This window comes from Thermobia domestica, chromosome 8 (assembly GCF_964235325.1).
Source record: "Thermobia domestica chromosome 8, izTheDome1.hap1.1, whole genome shotgun sequence".
Lineage (NCBI taxonomy): Eukaryota > Metazoa > Arthropoda > Insecta > Zygentoma > Lepismatidae > Thermobia > Thermobia domestica.
The window spans coordinates 26,601,157-26,618,390 of NC_137461.1; the positions used below are offsets into that span (position 1 = coordinate 26,601,157).

The window sequence follows — 17,234 nt, forward strand, 5'->3', positions numbered from 1 at the left end:
GAATCCATACTCGCTAATATGAACAGAAGATACCGTTTAAATCCACAAATTCAACCTCATTAGTACTCTAAGGGGGATGATGACATGTAAAGATAATTGAAAATTATCAATATTAATGTCAAATTCATAGTTTTGGGGCTCCACAAGTTCATTGGTGACAGTTTTGGTGCCCTTTGTGTCCAAAATGAAACGTATTCTCCCCCTGCGAAGAATGGGTATTCTGCTAGTCTGTAATAATAACTAACGGAAGTTTCACTTAATGTATTTCTCGCTGCTCATATTTACTCACTTGTGCGGTATATGTGTGTAAAGTAGAATTAAAACCTGTTGCTTTAAGTGTCGATAATCTTAACGTCAAAAATCCGAACGCGAATCCCTAGAAGCTTTTTACATTTTGTCTTAACGCTAGCGGTAAACAAACAATAGCATGTCCGACGACGTTATGTGAAGTCAGTGTTTTTACAAAAGTTCATAATGGTTTGTCATTTGTGACTTACAACAACAGTGTTATTTTGAGTACAAGCAGGTTCTTCAGAAACATTAAATGTAAGTAGCCTTGCGTACCTGTATTGTAATTACTGTATGTTCTGAACAAACACTGTATCGATAGAAGAACATACCGTACAGTATATGTAAGCGTAAATGACATTTTCTTGATCATTTTCGAAAATCCGAACAATTTGAAAATCCGAACTACCTGTGTTCCCAATTAGTTCGGATTTTCGACTTCCCACTGTGTATGTTGCAGACATATTACAGCAAGTAAGATTACTAGCATCAGGCCAATAAATAGTTTTTAAACTATATTTTCTTGTTTTTGCCAATATTTCCGAACAAATTATTTTTTCTAATGGTTTCAAAATTTCCGGAATTTTACATAGAACAATGAAGATATCTCTACGAAATATATGTTTGATTTAACATATTAACTAAAATGATTCTGTGATTAACTAAAATGATGATTCTGATAATACCCAAATTTTCCGGTTTTTCCCCAGCTCGGGAAAACCGTAAAAAAACTATTTCTTTACCCAAAATTTCCGTTTTTTTCGCAGGGCTTCACAACACTAGTCTGAACACACAGTGCACCGAACACTCCTAACGATGGCGAATGTTAACACCACGACATCGTCAACTACAACTGAAATGAACACGTGACCATCGCCACTAGACCTTGGCAAAATGGTAGAGCGTTGCATTACCTGAAGAATCCCGATACCTTCTTCATCATGACGATGTGAGGGTGCGAATCCGTCGTGTTCCAAGGAAACAGCTCCTTGACATCTGTACTGCGGGACGGAGACAAATTGGCTGCGGCTTAATTATTATCTGGGGAACATTCAAGTGAGCATCCATGTGTCTGGTGGAGCTCGAGTAAGGCACCATAACGGCCGGGGCGTCGCACGCTGCTTGCGGACTACGTACACTCCTTCATGACGGCCATGTTTCCCATCGGCAATGGTATTTTTCGACAAGATAATGCACCATGTCACAAGGCCAGGAGTGTGATGGAGTGGTTCGAGGAACACAGAAGCGAATTCCAAGTGATGTGCTGGCCCCCAAATTCTCCGTATCTGAACCCAACGGATCAGGGATGTGATTGAACGTGATGTAAGGGCGCATCACCCCCTCCCCGGAATTTAAGGGAATTAGATGCCCTGTGTGTGCATATGTGGTGCCAACTCTCTCCAGCGAGTGGGGGCGCGGTGTCTCAGTAGTAGAGCGTTTACCTCCGGTGCTTGGGGTCCCTGGTTCGATCCCATCTCGCGCCGTGTGGACTTTGTGGTGGACAATCACCGTGCTAGTGGGTTTTCTTGCGTTTCCCGTTTCCTCCCACTTTCTTCATTCCACCGTTTCACTCATCTCTCATCATTACCGTCTTCTTTAGCCTAACCGGCATAATCGTGGGACGTAAAACTTAAAGATTTCATTTCATTTCATTTCTCTCCAGCGACCCACATTGCGACCATGCCAAGACGAGTTGCCGTTGTTATTCGTGCCAAAAGGTGGACATACTAACAATTAGGTAGGTATTCATAATGGCCTGGCTGACGTGTGTGTATATTTTAACTCGTATATTTTGTCTCGACTCGAATTTCGAGACGTCTCGACTCGAATTCGAGTCGAGTCGAGACACGAGTCGAGACAGCAACATATTTTCGAGTTGAGACAACATTTTCTCGAGACGAGTCGAGACAGGATTAAATCTCGACTCGACTCGACTCGTGCGCATCCCTATCCTCCACAGCACTGCTCCTCAACCTCACAAATATTTTCAACGTTGCTTAAATATTATGTTGTATATATTTATGAAGTTGAAGAACAATGCTGTGGAGGATCAGGGGAGCAGAATTATCTTCAACAGTGAACGGCTGGCAGATTTAAGGCTTATTCAAGGGGGACATCAATTTCATCTCACCTTTTCCCGCAGCAATCGAACACAAATCATAACATTTCTCCCCAAAAACATATTTCAAATCCGATTATTGGAGATACAGTCCCCCAGTTCCAAGATTGGAGGGAACATGTTCCCCTCATCGCTCCGGGATTTACGTCAGTGGATGGAGGTATATTTCTTGCTTTCAGAAAATTGTAATGTGTAAACAGTAAATAGGAAGATGCGGCTGCAAGATTTTTGAGTGACAGCTACGACATTTTTGCAGCATGGAAACCTACCTTAAATTATATTGACTGTTGTATGACTGATTTGCTAAACGCAATTAAAAGAAAGAAAATACAACATTTTTCGAAGAGATTTATTGCATATTGAATTACATTTAGGGCATAACTGTGGAACAAATATTTTAAAGAATACTTTATGTTTGACACAGTTTGCAATATATGGGTACTTCTTGAACAAAGAAAAACAAAACCACAAATCAATACAATGTATAGTTTTATCAATGTATTATGAGTTACAGTAGCATTGTGTTTGAAGAAGCATTTAAGGCAAAAATCCCATAAACTTCTCCATAAGTCCATCCTTAATTTCCTCAAATCTCTCCTTCATTTCCTCCTTTCTTTCTCTGTCTCTCTCGGACATCTTGTGTTTCCAATACACAACATGCGGGTCCTCAGGATTATACAAGCTTTGGCGACGCACCTGAAAAAGAAAGAAACAGCAAAGATATTCACTTTTGAGAAAATTGGATTTCTTGTTTTATGACTCGAAATTCAAGGTAACGTCTTGAACATACAAAAAGAATACAAAGGAACAAGTATTTGGATCATTGGTGAATTATTAACAGAAAGACAGAAGAAAACCAAGTGGATTCGTCTCATATTGCGAACCTATAGTAGACTTCCAAACAAGTGTTGCCAGATCGGGCTACAAGCAGTGTTGCCAACAACCTCTGAATAAAATACGGTAGATATCCTTCACAAATAAGCATTTTTATGGCTAGATTTTGGTTAGATTTTGAACTGCTAACCTTTAACCCACATTGTAGATTTAAAACCCTTTTTTGTGTGTGCTGGATCATAAAGGATCATAAAGGTTGTGTGTGTTATAGTAAGTTATAGTATAGTATAGTATAGTAAGTTATAGTAAGTTATAGTTTTGTGTAAGTTATAGTAAAATTTGAAATTGTTGAATTTTATCAGCTGAAGACTAACAAGCAATATAAATTACTTTAAATTACTTTATTCTGCACACATTCTTTCCACAAATCTAAAGTCATTAAATACACAATAATATATTTTTTTTTCGAGAGTTTGGTTAGAGGAGTGTGATTACAAAAGGAAAATTTCGTCCAAAGCTTTTCCCGGAGGGAGAGTTCCTAGCATCGCTGCTACGTTCCCTCTTTGAACAGCCATACTTATCCTTTGTATAAGGTAGGATGAAGCTCGGGTGTCTCCTGTGTTAATAGCTATACGGTGTCCAACTTCATTAATGAAGTTTAGACCTTCCTGACCCCAGGACCCACAAATTTCAATGGCTATGGTGACGAAGTGGTATTTGCCCAACAGGTTGCTATACTTTCGTCTCTTTTCATATTCTCTGCGAGTTGCAACCGTCCCAGCTTTTGTCGAAGATGAAGGAAGATTAGAGGGGGCCAGGGTATCGGTACAAGTGAAATCCCATATTAAAGCCTTCCCTCGTTTCCAAGGCACCAAAGACATTCCATCAGGTCTCTTGCCATCAGAGCGACTACACCCCATTGGCTCTCTCACGGAAGGCGTTCCAGAGGATATGAGGGCTCTCATAATGAGATCGTTAACAGTGGAGTGTCGAGAGTATCTGCCAGCACTGTGAACACATGATAGGCCATGTATACCTTTCTTACCCACTAAACTTCCGCAAGCAGGGCACTGGTGTTGTTCACAGACATCTGCTCCCAAACGTAACGCACAAGCGATTCGAAAACTTTCGTCGGGAAGATGCAGTCCTAGGGAAGAAGATGGGATAGCTTGTAACCAGGCATCTGCTTCAGGGGAAGAAGTGGCAAGAAGACGTGCCTTATCTTCAGGATTGGTGGAGGACTGAAGAATAGAAGATAAGCTGGAGTCTATAAGAGGAGCAACTTCTCTTATCAAAATCAGGTAGATCGAGTCCACCGCACGATATCCACTGGGAGATACAATCATTTATCTCAGCTTCTGAATCCTGATGAATATCCTTGCGAAGAAGAGAAGTGATCAAAGGCATAGAGCTATACATGGATGAAAGGAAAGATGGAGTAGCCAAGTCAAGGGCTCGACGAATTCCTAGACCTCCGTGATCCACAGGGAGAGATGCTTGTAGCCATGAGTTATCTGTGAGAGAGCAGTTGAGAAGAGATTCTAGGCCAAGTCGGATGGATTCATCATATTGTTCCAAAAGATCTGTCTCATGCCAGGATGGAGAACTACGAAGGAAATATAGCAGTCTTGGAATGGCTAATGGGACCCGTAGGAGATAAAAAGCTGAGTGGGTAGATAACTTTGATAGGCGAGTGAAGAAGAGATCTAATTTAGATATCTTGTCCAATAACAAAATGCGTCTAGTATCAGTGTGTAGCGCTGCACCTAAAAGGGAGGCTCTGTCGGATGATATAAGTTGAATTCCAGGTGCAACTTCGTTGAAAAGGGAGTAAAGGATGTTGGCCTGTTCGTATGAGACTTCCAGGAAACCGACTTCACATTTGCAGAAATTGAGTTGTAATCCAATGTCACGAGATTGAGTACGAATCTTGGACAAAGCTTCGAGGACATCTTCCTTGTCTCCAGCTATAGTCCCATCGTCGAGGTACCAAATGTTTAACTCGGTATTGATATTTCTGACAATAGATTGAAGTGTTAACGCAAATAAAGCAGGTCCTAGGGGGTCGCCTTGTTGAACACCTCGCTGGGAGAGTATGATATCTTCACCAAAAAATAGATGACTCGGCTGTGAGTAACACTGATGTATGAAAGTGTATATATAAGGGAAGTGCGTTTTTACGGCTGTAAGCATAGAGTCTCTGTTGATCTCGTTGAACGCATTCCGGAAATCTAGTTTCAAGAAAATTTTCTCTTGTTTGTGGGGATGAGAATAATACAGTCGGGCGACATGGGCTGTAACTTCTGAGCCATGAGGAACGCACACTCCCAGCTGATGTGGTGACAAGAAAGTAGTTAACGGTTCCCTAATTCTTTGGCATACTATCTTGGCTGAAAGCCGTCTTCAAACGTTACCGACAGCGATGGGGCGTATATCACCACCTTTCTTCCTTAACGCTATAAGCGACGCTCCGAAAAATAGTGGTCTAATTTCTGTAGGTACGTTTCCAGTGAGAATTATGTGAAGAAAATCACTGATAGTGCTTAACAGACGGTCTCTAGAATCGATATCCTGGCACAGCAAAAGATCCTTGAGAATGGAAGGGCGTAAACTATCCATACCTCCTGCAGAGCCGGAAGAGAAGGATCGAAGAGCTTTCTGTACTTCTTTGACAGAAACTCTAGGGACGGCTGGAGCGTTGTCAATGAGTGCAGGGGGTGTGAAAGTATGACTGTGTGTAGGGTGTTTGTTGCGTAATGCATCTAGCACTGTAGCTTCTGGAGGCGCCAAAGTGTCATCAGAGATGAGGAGTCTGACTGCTCCATGGACATCGCTATCGGAAAGTTTGTTCTCGATAACCTTGATGTTGAAGGAGATTGGGTCTGTCACTCGGCGAGGTTTGGAGGGTCGTTGGTGGCGATAAAGAAGGGCATCAATAACTTTAAATTACAATAAAATCCATCAACAACTCATCTGATTTGCGTAAAAATCATCAGCCATATTATCAGTTGAATTGAAATAAGTCAACATCAATGACGCAGGGTTGAATTCAGGGGGTAGCCCGGGGGGAATCTCCCCCCCCCCGAAGAAAATTCATTCCCCCCGGTGAAACTCAAAGAATTTCAGTCACAAAATGTAGAAATTACTTCACATAATTATTTGCTTTCTTTCCGTGCACGTGCAGACGAAATCCAATCTCTCAATATACACATAAATGACGCAGACCCATTCTATATAAATATTAAATATGTAACATCTAAGATAGAATACCAAATAGCCAATAAAACTTGTATTTCTTAACTCTATGACCGAGTTTGGCAGAACATGAAATTGTCAACTGTTGAAGAAAGGTTTGTATCTTAGTAGGTACTATACTCTCGCCCTATATTGTATATTTGTAGGTAGCACTAGCACAGGTTGAGATAGGAAAGGAAAGATAGGAAGATCTTTCGATCATTCCATATGATCTCTGATGTCAACAGATTTCAGTTCTTGAAAATGTGCAGTTCTTGCATTTTTTGAAATAGGGCACCTAAATCCCATTTCTCGCATCGGAAGTAACAGACGTAAATGTGTTTTACGATTGTTAAAGTAAACACACCTTTCTTTAATTAAAAATAATTAAGTTAAAGGGAGAGATTCAGAGGACGTCATTTAGAGGGATCAGGGAGGAACAGTTATCCCTCCTGGATTAGAGATTTATATAGAATTTATCAATATGATAGTAGTATATAAGTGAAAGATCGCTATTGAAGGTGTTGAAGATCCTGCTCAGAGCCGTGCCATGGGGGAGGGGCAAGCGGGGCGACGGGCCCGGGCGCCGAAGTAAGGGATGCAAAATTCGGGAGGGAAAAAGAAAAGAAAAGAGGGAAAGAAAGACAGAGGAATAAAACACATGTGTACATATTATATAAAATAAAAGAAAAAAAGTAATGAAAAGTGCTCAAAATCAAGGAAAAGCATGGTTTACTTTTTAAAATTTTCTCACCTTTGCGGCTGGTCTGTCGACCTCACTCATATATACGGGGGTGCCGTCGTATACTCTCGCGCCAAGCGCTGATTTTCCACGACACGGCACTAATCCTACTGAAGATTTCGTAAACTAAACTATTGATGTGTATGCAGTGAAGAAACCAAGGCTAATATGCTTGATTTAGAATCAGAAGTGTGAGAAAGAATGATAACTTTTTGTTAAGATATTTCTGTTTGTTTTAGGACAAAAAATATTTGAGTTAATTTAAATCTTTTTAAAAACTTCTACATTAGTAACAAACAATAACTACTGAATATAGGAAATAATAACAAAAATAGCTACTGTAAATAGCAGTTAAAGTTTAGTCTAAAATATTTTTGCCAGTCTTTATTTAATGCTTTAGATGAAATCAAACGATTGTTTTTTGTTTTTTTTAATTATAATTTCACATTGAATATTTATCAGCAATTAGTCTCAATATTAGGTAAGATGTGTATGTGAATGGAATTGTTAAATATGCTGCTGCTTTCTTGCAAAAATACAGAAAAACAACCCTCCCCCCCCCCCGAGGAGTTGACATTCCCCCCGGGTGAAAATGTCTGAATTCAACACTGTCAATGACGTCGCAGCTAGCCGAGGCGCTGGAATCTGTTTCACCATCGTTGTGGATTGGTTGTGTTAATAGACTGCCACTATTCCAATTTTCAGTAGTACCTTTTGTGGCAGATCATAGTGCTTACAAACACTTCTTTTATCTCCGTGCAACCACTTGAATCATCATGATTGCATTGAGAGTTTTCAAGCTAATAAGATATCCTAATTGTTTCCTTTAATAAACAGAAACAATCTCTGTGGCTTGAAGAACCGAACAGTTTACTATTTAAAAAAAAAAATAGAAAATTTTCATTCTTGCAATGAAATGCGAAAATTAAAATAATTAAATAGTTGCAAACGGGGCCGTTATGGGAGCGACATTAAAAATTAGTTCTGAGTCGATAAGTATTGTTAAGTAGTTGTAAATCTGAGCGTGGCCAGAGAAAAGAAGAAGAACAAAAAATAAGTGTTTGTTGCGTAATATAAGACCCTTTGTCTAGAGAAATCAATTACTACGATAATACATACAGAAAAACAGACTATTAGTTTCAACAATTACACTTTATTTTAAAAGAAAAATGTATTTTAGAATTAATTAAATCTTCTACATGTTTTTCAGCTTAATTAAAAAACAATATATCTATATCTATATACTGTATATCCATATATCTATATCTATATTTATCTATCTATCTATCTATCTATCTATCTATCTATATATATATATATATATATATATATATATATATATATATATATATATATATTTCATTTTAAATTTTAAATGTAAAATGATTAGGCAAAAATAGCTTTATTTCTGATTGTGTGTAGCAAGGATCTTACAAAATAGAGGATCTGCTCTTACAACAAAATCCTGAAGCCATACGTCACAGTTTCGCCACCCCTACTCTGCCCACTCCGCTCAATAGGATCGCAATGTTTTGAGCCAACAATCATGGCGGAAATGAAAGTAGCCAATCAGGCAATGGCAGAAACGAGAGTAGCCAATCAGACGTGCTGATGCTCGGTTGTTTTTTGGCTTCATTGATTTAATAGGATGAAGATACATATGGGCAGAGCCTCTATTCATAACAGCCTTGGTGTGTAATATATTTGAAACATTGAAATAAATGTGTATCTTAATGTTATAAAAAATATAAAAGGCTAATAAGAAAAAAACAAAAATAACAAAAGAGTTTCATCAAATAAACTGTATTTAAGACTATAAGCATTTCGTAAATTTGTATGGCTAAATAGGCTAGGTTTAGCTAAAAATAGGCTAAATTGCCATCACTGGCTACAAGTAGCAGATTGGGCGATTTTTTTTAGTGTTCTCGCCAAAATTTCAAATTACACGACTGGCTACTTTTTGGGCTACTTTTAATTATCTGCAAGCTGTAACTCTTAAGAATGTGCTACTTTTTTTTTTTAATTTTTATATGCGAAATCACGAATTATTAGTTCTATACAGAGTGTTTAAAAACAACACCAACGTATGGCAGGTGATTCCTGACACCAAGATAAGACAAAAAGTATATTTCTATTTATTTATTTATTTATTTCATACAACAGCCTTTATAGACCATACTAGGTGCACAAATGCTTCCTTTCGGAGTTATAGGCTGCCGAATACATGAAAAAATTAACTTTAAAGGTCCATAGCTCCAAAACTGTGTGACCTACCGTAGTCGAGTCTATATGCCCTATAAAAGTATCTGTTTCAGAGTCCTGTGGTACTACCGCAACAGTTTTTATAGAGATAGTTGGTGAATACTTCAAATTGACTATGCTAGTAGTCAAACTCTATAAAAGTTCTTGCGTGAGTACTTTACTGTTCTGAAACATGAATTTTGGATAGGGTACATATGGGTCATCCCATGTCAACTCACCTAGAGCAACGTGCTTCTACAACAGTATGTTGTATATTTTACTTGTAAATCATTATTTACTTGTAATTTTGGGCCATAATGCATTTTAAATATGTACTAGGCTGATTCTGTTTATTAGAAGAAGAAAAAGAAAAAGAAATAATAATGTTAATATATAAAGAAATTAAAAGGTTTTGTCGTCGTCATGACAACGTAAGAATAAATAGATTTATTCAGTTGACTAGGTAGACACCTTGAAGAAAAGTGTGTAGAGGTAAATTGTACACTTCTCATTTTATATTTATTAAACTAAGTATATAAAAGATAAATTGATGTATTTCAATGGCTCAATTAATTAAAGAACCGTCTACTTCAATGTCTAAGATTCTCTTCAAAATGTTTCCATACATAAATATCAATGAAATTATGCTTAATTATTTTTTTCCCGATTTTTTGGATGAGAAATGGGTCGAAGAGGAATTTTTGAAAAATGTGGATTTTGCGCCAAATTCACTTTCCGGTACACAGAATCAATGAACTAAAATGATCATAACTTCCTTATTTTTCAAGTTATTGGGCTCATCCGGGTGTTAAATAAAAGCTTAAGTTTTGCTCTTTTAGTAAATCCTAAGAAACTTTCCAAAGGTTACACTATTAATCATTAGTGGCAGGCACGTAGCTAGGATTTCGTGAAGGGGGGGAAGGGGTCCGTGACATGAAATACTGTGATCATCATACCAGGGGCTCGATCATTTTAAACTATTTTACTGAAACATATATTGGTTCGTTTAGCCAGGATTTCGTAACGGGATTGGGGGGGCGTGACATGAAATTCTGAAGACCCAGGAGATTGATCAATCTAAACTAGTTTACTATCAACATATGTTGGTTTGTTAGGACAATAAAATGAGGATATGTTGGCAAGTATTTTAATAACAAACTATGAAGAAATCTCGAGTAAAATAATAATAATAAAAGAACGTATTGAAGATTTTAAAATATTTACGTCCTTCCTCAGTTTATTCAAATATAACAATTTTCCTTTCATTATGACCTCAACTATTATAAAAAGTACATATTCACTATTGTAAAAACTACATACTCAAGTTTACAATATCTGCGTTCCTTTCTCTGTTGAATCAAATGCTAACAGAACTTTCCACACAAATTTTTGTTTTTAATATTCCGTCAACTACTATCTGTTTCAAATGACAGGTTAAAGGAGCAGTAGAAAATTGTTTTTGAAATAACATATTTGATATTGGAAGGATGCAATGACGAAAAATTATGATAAAAAATGTCCACGCTGTTACACAACGGCACTATGCTTTCGAAAGCTTGAAATCTTCCTGACTAGTAGCAGAAATTCTGAGAATTCAGTAACTTTTCTTGAAATTTCAAATTCCCTGACTCTTCCAGGATATCTCACTTACTTCGCCACCATGTATTGCAAATAATACAAATCTCCTCATAAGAAAGAGTAACCAAAACTTCCTGTAGTTTTTTTTTTATTTTTAACGTTGATCCTTCTTTTTTCATTTTATTTTGTTTAATCCTTCCTTAATTTTTTTCATTTCTGGTCTCGAAGGGGGACCTCCTTGGCTACGTGCCAGTTAGTGGGCATACAAAGCAGATTTTAGGATTTTTTTTTTTTTTTTTTTTTTTTTTTTTTTACAAATCGCAAATGTAAAAATTGGAAATCCTAAAAAGGGTTAATCCTAACCCTAATGAATAGCACGGTTTGGATTAGATTGATTTGGCAGAGAGGCTATATGAGACATAAACGTGAAATCAGAGCCACTACATAAGCTCCCACCGAAAATCGAAACCAAGTCACCCACATCAAAGGAATATGCGCAAACCACATAAGGATAAGAAGCTTAAGCATAGTTTGGAAATCTCAAAGCAGATTTGCTAAGAATGAAAAGTTACTTGTATGGAGTGTATTACATATTTAATAGCATTATTCTGTCCATTTATGTTAATAAACTTGTCTTCAACCTCAGATAATTAATGATAGAGCTGTCAACTTCCAACCATTAGTATATACTTGCAGTAGCAGATTTAAAGGGCGGGGATTTGGGGCTGAAGCCCCCCTCCCCCAAAAAAATATCAGAACAAGAAGAATTTAAGGTCATTCACAGTAAAAGTGCTGAACATTTTGCTGAAGTGATAAATAAGTTTTCATCTGAATTAGGAAAATTGATGATCGAGGAAAATTGTTCTGTTTGTCTCTACTCTTCTGTTTGTCTTTAGATATTAACTGTTGGTCTTTTCAATTACGAATGACGATGGCCTTGACAGCCAAATCGTTAACCAAGTTGTAAACAGACACCCATAGAGGAGCAGTGGAGAACTTTTGTTTGGTGATGCTAACTGAAGAAGTTTTGCACTAATATCTCAAAGTACATTGGGTGATTCTGTGAATTTTCGTTCTGTACTAGGAATGACCATATTACAGTAAGATCTTTAATATGGTCGAAGAGGTTGCTATTTCCTATGATGTCGATATCACGTTTCCTTTGACTATAAAACGCCAAACTCACAGCTCAAATGTAGAAGCACATACCCCACATGAATATTTCAATATAAATGTGTACATTCCTTTTTCGAATCACGTCATAAGTGAACTGACCTCAAGATTTGCTTTAGCGAACTCAAAAGTGATGGCTTTGTTTAGTTTGATTCCAGCATTTATGGCACAATTGCATGAAGAAAGCGTGGTAAAATCATCACAAATTTACCGTGAGGATCTATGTGGAAATGAAATTGAACAAAAAAATGAAGTGACTTTGTGACGGGATCACTGGAGTTTATCAAGATCCATCTTGCGATTTTTTCTTAAACATAAAACAACTGCTACATCTTCTGTCTGATTTACTACTAACAACATGTTCTGCAGAAAGAAGTTTTTCTACTTCAAAATTGGTAACAATCTTCTCTGAGAACAACGATGGGTCAAGACAGACTTAGTAAGGTTAGCCCTAATGAATATTGAGAGAAGATATTACAATTGATGTGTCTGAAGTAGTGGATCTCTTCGCTCAGAAGTTTGCAATTTCTGTATGACTGAAGCAAATATATATAAATTTTGTATTTTTTAGTTCTGTTTTGACGTGGAGTTTGTGATATGTATTCTTTGTTACAAAGTATTTTATGTATCTCTCGAAGATTTGTTTTTAATCCTAGCTCATTAAGAATACAGAAAAAAACATGACAATGAGACACATTGAACAATGTAATAATATTAATAAAATAATTTTTTTAAATAGATGTGGTAGAATATCAGGTAATGCCACTTATTTTTTTTTTCATGAACTAGCATATTTTTAACTATATGCATGTGTATTATACATTGCTATCAAATTTGAGCAGCAAAAATGAGCTCCATTGTTTTTCAAAATTATGTTGTTCTAGCCCCCCCCAAAAAAAAACATTTTCTGGATCCGCCACTGAATACTTGGTCTCCATCTGCACCGCTGACGCCTTTTTCTGCTTAGTTAATCCTTCTAATAACTACACTACAGCGACATACTCCTCAAGTTCGTTGGATCTCTCAACCCTCCTCGCGTAGCACCTTGAGTTCCTTCGATAAAGTGGTATCAATGGTGAGGTTTTCTGTTTTAATTATGAGCATTGGAATGATATTAAGACTGAAGTACTTTGAGAATAAACATAATAGTACAAATATATTATTTTGTTGTTAAATTCAAATTAATGTTACATCTTACCCGCTCATGTTCAGAGTCCTCTACGTCCTTCACATCTGAAAATAAAAAAAAAATAAATAAAAATATATATTAGCATAATATTGATTAAACTTTCTTTCTTGACGAGGTTATATTTACACAAATAAACACAAATGCTCAGTTTTGTGAACACTTAAAATGCCCTAACACATATTTATTCGATAAAGAAACGTACAGATACAGAAATTAACGTTCAAATACATTTGAACAACGTTATGTACAAGAAACATAAACATTAAAATTCTTAGAATTTTGATATTTCTCAGGAATAGGGATGCGCACGAGACGAGTCGAGACAGAATTTTCCTGACAAAATTCAAGTCGAGGCACAGCTCTTCCAATTGAAAAGCATACATTTTTCGAGTCGAGACATCACTTTTACACCTCATTTTCGAGACGAGACAGCCTCAAATCTTGTCTCGTGCGCATCCCTATTCAGGAATTTGAGTTGTAACTTAAGAAGACCAATGATGTTATAATGACCACATGCACACATGTTCGGAAACTACAAAGCAGAACCAATGACAGTAAAACATACACATATATATGGTATAACTACTCGTCTCTAGAAAGAGTTGAGTTGATTTTTAGTGTAACGTCCCGTTTAGCAGCGATGCTATATGAGAAGTAGATCTACCGATTAACGTGGAATCCGAACCACATGAACTCCCGCCGGGAATCGAACTCAGGTCTCCCACACCAGAAACGTCTATGCTAACCGCTTAGCCATAAAGGAGCTTCGTCTGTAGGAAGAATAAACATGAAATCACAAAATTAACATTCCCGAAAACAATATTGAATTTTCCATTGACAATATTCAAAACATACAGAAGTCTTTCTTTGATGATTCTTGTCTATTCAGACACTGCTCACGTACTGTCGCAAATGTTTCAAATACATATATTTTCCTAGGTGATGATACTAGATCAAACTTCAACATATTTATTTGTAAGTTAGAACAGATGATGCATCTTCTCTTAGCAGATGTATCTAATCATGTTCCTGCTACACAATAATCTGGTTCAGACCCAGGTGAGTAATTACCCAAATTAGCACTACTTTCTTCATATAAAACATCGTCATCTAACTATTTACTTGAATTTAAACCTCAAGAACTCAACTAATAAGATATATACAGCACAGTACTTGGAATGGAAAAATAATATAATAACTTCACGTACATTTAGTGGTTCAATTTTTCATCTTCCGAGCGGGAGATCCGGATTCGATATCCGGCGAGAGCTAGTATAGTTCGGATTCCAAGTTAAGCTGTAGACCCACGTATAACCCCGGTGTTGAAAGGGACGATAAACTCTAATAACACAATGCAATGGCTCAATTTTGTAACAAATGTATTAACGTGAGGAAATGAGCACACTCGCGTCCCTAAATAACTGCCACAAAATATACTACGTGAAAATCAGCAAAGAAACTTTTATGATGGAAAGAAAAAAGAACGAAAAATGCAGAAGATAGGCATGCATTGTAAGAAATAATTTTAAAAAAATATGGTTGATTGATATTGACTGATTGCCATAGGGCAGGTAGTATAGAGCTAGTAACTAGATATTAAAGACATGATATAATGAAAACTAATTTATTGGAATTATGTATAACAAAGTGAATATAAATTTTAATCATCACCAAGTGCCTATGAAATGAATAACAGTGTCATGATTTTAATGAGGTTTGCATACTTGCTTTTATGTTAAGACTTTCTTGTGTGAATTTTATTATGGTTACCATCAGAGTTCTTGTGAGCGTACTTACAATATGATGGTGTTCATTGCAAACACAATCTGCACAGCACTTTCTGAAATCACTGATCTCCGTTTCGAGTAAGCACGAGTAGTCACTAAGAGGCGTATGGATGATAGATATTTGAACGATTTAACTAAATTGTTTAAGGTTTATATAGTAGTTTTCTTGCACTTTCATTTTTACTATTTGCGGAACTGAAAGTTGAAACTAGGATTGTTTATGAAATGATTTTTGATTTCACTTTCCTAAAACCTTCCGCGTTTACAAACAAAACATGTTGTTACTTTTATTTTAAAATGATTTCATTTTTTTTATATTGTTTTTGATACTTGGAGGTGATCTGTTTACTATATAGTTTTAGTTTTTTTTAATCTCAAAATGAGGAATGTCTTAATTGTTACCAGCCTTTTTCATAAAGAAATATCTAAAAATGTATAAGCTGGGCGTCTGTTCAATCCCCTTTGTTAATAATTAAGGGGTAATTATTCTTACATATATTATTTATTTATTATTTCTTTCTTGCATCGTAGTTAGGGCTCTACAACACAACGTTCTTCACTTACACGCATTTTCTTTGTTTTACAATATAAAATACACAAAATATTGCAAGCAACTTTTGCAAAAGAAAAAGATTTTGACTCAAATATCCTTCATAAGTAAAATGATACGATAGCAAGTAAGAATAATGGAGAAATACTACGAAAGAAAATACAATTTTCCACTGAAAGAGGATGGAGTATACCTAGGTATGCCTATATAGGTATATGAAATGTTTGTGGATATGTGTGTTACACCTTAATTTTGGAACACCTGAAGCATTTTCAACTAATCTTGGTACATAAATGACTTACAATCTGAAAAAGAAAATTGTAGGAGTAAGACGCCTCAAGTTTACTAATAGAAATGGAATGGGAAATGGATGATAAGTAAAAATAATCGATATTAATGTTGAATCCATGCTTTTCAGGGTCAATGAGATGAATAGTGACACTTCTGATATCCTTTAAGTCCAAGTTCAACCTCCATCGTCATGAGAGGAGAAGGGATGAAAAATAAAATGCCCGAGACTAGTGTCAAATCCATAGCTCTCGGCGTCCCCTTAATGGTTTGTGACAATTGCTATAACATTTAAGCTCAAATGTGAACTAATAGCACGAAAAGAACGCTGTAGACTAATAGCATTGAAAGAACATTTCCGTAAAATCTTTGGTGGCGACACTCTTTTACACATCACATAATTGCGCGAGTCAAAACTGGCGTCCTTCCGACTAAATTTGAACCATACGTTTCGAAGGTGGAATCAACTAGGATTGACATAGCGTGGGTGGATCACAGGGCATCAAAACATGACAAAATTATTCAGCACCCAACCATAGGCTTGAATGTCTTTTACTGGGTGCTTTTTTTTTTTTTTTTTTTTTTTTTTTTTTTTTTTTTTTTTTACATGTCTGAAGAAGACTGATAGCTGTCCCTAAACCTTCTAAAGAGGTTGTAGCATATAATAAAAGAGCCCATTGTTCCTTTCAGAAATAATGTGATATATATCGTTCCCGAAAGCAGAAAGGTGCTAAACGCCATTTCCCGTAATTTCCAACTAAGTGTATATCCTGACTACCAATTTCATGTTTAATGTTGTATAGAAAGGATACAAGTGGCAGGAGACAATATGAAACGTCTGCAGTGAAAACTGAATTCTAGAAGAAAGAAAGAATCGGAATTAATTAGTGCTTCATTCAATTTTATTCATCTCCTGAGAAATTTGCATTTTGGTGCTTAGCATCTTTCTGCTTTCTGGGGGGGATATATATATATACATATACATACATATATATATATATATATATATATATATATATATATATATATATATATATATATATATATATATATATAGAAAAGTGAATGGAGAGAACGGTACAGTTTATAAGTAACATTTTTGGTTAATTTCTCAGGTAAATCATTATATGTATTGGAATATAATAAAACTTCAGTTCAATAAATGGCTTTTTTTGTCTCTCATGGAAGACTGAATTTTAAAAAAAAAAGCT

The 17,234-nt window shown here is 36.2% G+C and overlaps 1 long non-coding RNA gene across 1 annotated transcript; it reads right to left on the minus strand.

Annotated features, from left to right (window-relative positions):
• Positions 1-2,753: 2,753 nt before the first annotated feature.
• Positions 2,754-15,297, minus strand: LOC145691593 (uncharacterized). The gene is made up of 3 exons (XR_014132421.1): positions 15,196-15,297; positions 13,408-13,442; positions 2,754-3,103 (listed from the first exon to the last, which is right to left on the minus strand). It is a non-coding gene; the product is annotated as an uncharacterized LOC145691593 (long non-coding RNA).
• Between the last annotated feature and the right edge of the window lie 1,937 nt (positions 15,298-17,234).